This window comes from Myotis davidii, unplaced genomic scaffold (assembly GCF_000327345.1).
Source record: "Myotis davidii unplaced genomic scaffold, ASM32734v1 scaffold958, whole genome shotgun sequence".
Taxonomy (NCBI): domain Eukaryota; kingdom Metazoa; phylum Chordata; class Mammalia; order Chiroptera; family Vespertilionidae; genus Myotis; species Myotis davidii.
In genome coordinates this window covers 962302-964852 of record NW_006289714.1, presented here as the reverse complement: position 1 = coordinate 964852, position 2551 = coordinate 962302, and positions in this window count along the sequence as shown.

Here is a 2551-nt window from a genome sequence, read left to right as displayed (position 1 = left end):
GAGTAGGGCCTTAGTAAGTTGAATGTATCAGATTGTTTTTCACTAATAGTTCTCTTGTAAAACTCTGAAAACCACCCAGTTTAACCCTTAAAAAAAGGAGAAAGAGAAAGAAATGGCATAGGGGGAGGGAAAAAACTCAGGTAGTATACCACAGGCATTGACTTCGTTGATTTTTGAAAAGTGCAGTTATTCCTGTAGCAAGTTCCCGAGTGTGGAGTATATATATACACATAAAGTTTGCTCATCAAATTAAAGCCGTTTTCTTGCTACTTATAATAGTCTGTAGCAAACGCCACAGTGCTATAACTATATCAAAGAGATCACGAAGTTTAATTGCCTCTTAGTTTTGCTCTTTGACTGGAGATTCTAAGGCTCAATCAAACGGTGAAGTTCTTTGATAAAATCTTTACAACAATATTCTGAATCCAGGAAGAGTTAACCGTGGAAGAAAGGTGGAGCCGCTCGGGTAAAAATGGATCAACCAGTCCCTGTACAGCAGGATCAGACATAGTTAACAAGAAAAAAGGAAGGAGAAACAAACGTGTTAGGTGATCTTTAGTCTAAAGAAATCTCTGTTGGGCAACTGGGCATTTTGCTCCTTGCCTTTTATTTCCAACTTCCTTTCAAAGAATCCGTTAAGTGAAAAGAGAGATGATGGCAGCTCAGTATATCAAAGCTCAGTTATCAGTTGGCTTATTCCAGTATCTTTAGCCTTTTGTGGATGCCTTATGATGTGTTGTGTGTTAACACTGGAAAGTCAATCTCATACTAGCGATTGCCACATAAATGTTAAGGAGTCTGAAAAAAAATCACAAAATAGAAATTGTTGCTCTTTCAGGTATAAAGTGGCACTGATAAGAATTAATGTACCCAAAAAGATTTGGGTAGGTTTCTTTTTCCTTTTAGGGGGAAGGTGCAGAAGGGACTGACTTATTTTTCAGGGTGAGAAGGAAGGTAATGGAGACTGTTCCATCACCAATTCTTTTAGTGTTGGCTGTGAGCATGTTATCCCAATTAGTGGCAAAAGTAAATAAAAGGCTGACTACCACTACAAAGAAATTAGTTTCCTTGTAGGTAATATTTTCATTTTTTTAAAAAGTTCACATGACCTATTAAAAATGAAGCCTCACTTTAAAATCAAAGTATACCTTTTGGGGGACAAATGTCATAGTTTTGCTGTATCTGTAACAGGAAGACTTCAGAAACGTTGGAAAGATAATGTACCAGTCATCAGGAGACACTCTCATTGGGATTGTAGAGAGAATTGAATGAAGGTGCTATTTTCAGAGTCATGGGCAGAATTAAAGTAACCCGTAAGAAATGGTGAGTTAGCCAGGGACTAGGAACAGCAGGGACCCAATTCCACCCGTACATCTCCTGGGCAATTGGCAGAAGCAGTGTTTTCAGGCCAAGTGAGAGCTGAGTCACGTGAGAGGGATACAGCTGTAGAACTAAAGCCAGAGGCAACAAGGAAGACATATCCTGAACTCTGTCTCCTGTTTGCTTACTTCCTGCTGTGACTTCTGTAGCCAAACCCTACTGGAGCCAGAGGACTCTGCGGAGTTTAAGGACCAGAACCTCCCCTTTCACTGGCCCAAGGCACAGATCAGAGCAAAGACAAGAGGATATTGATGGTGGAGTTTGCAAATGTATAACCAACCAAGAAATGGAAAGAAAAATCACTTTCTATCTAAAATAAGAGTAAGCCCGGCCGGTGTGGCTCATCATTCAATTCAGGGTCAGAGCACATGCTGGGGTTACAGGGCTCAATCCCCAAGGTGGGGCATGCAGGAGACAGCCGATCAATGATCCTCTCATCATTGATGTTTCTATCTCTCTCTCCCTCTTCCTTCCTCTCTGAAATCAATAAAAATTAAAAATAAATAAAATAATAAATGAAACAGGAGCAAAAAAGCCTGAATCACAGTCCTCAGTATAATGAAAAGTCAATTTCCTGTAACTATAACTGTATTCCTGGCTATCGCCTCAGTAATGATCTCTTAGTGATGGGTCGCAGGTTTAATGCAATTTGCCTTTAGGAAAAATGTTTTAAAAGAAAATTAAATAAATAAATAAACAAACTAAAATAGAAAGATATGTGGGAAGAATTTCTTTATAGACAACTGATTCATAACAAGGACAGTGATAATGTTTCATTCTATTTAACCTTAATAATTCTTATTTTTATTTTGGTATTTTTATTTAGTGTCGCCAAAAATGTATACACACTTTAACAGCTGATAACTCACTTAATTTTCATTCTTTTTCAGGTTTAACTGATTTGAAATAATGGGTGAAGCCAGACTAAGCTTTAAACAAAGAGAATGTACCCTAAAGTACTACTAGACTTTTTTTATGGGAATACCTAAAAGACAAAGTTTATGGTACAAAACCGGCAACAGTTGACGAATTGAGGGCACACTAATAACAAACAAAATAATTATTGATGTTTGTGATTTCATTGCTTCACATTATCAGCAGTGCCTGGATCAGAATGGTCATCAGTTTGAAAACAGGCATTGACAATAAAATTATTCATTTTTGTAGATTA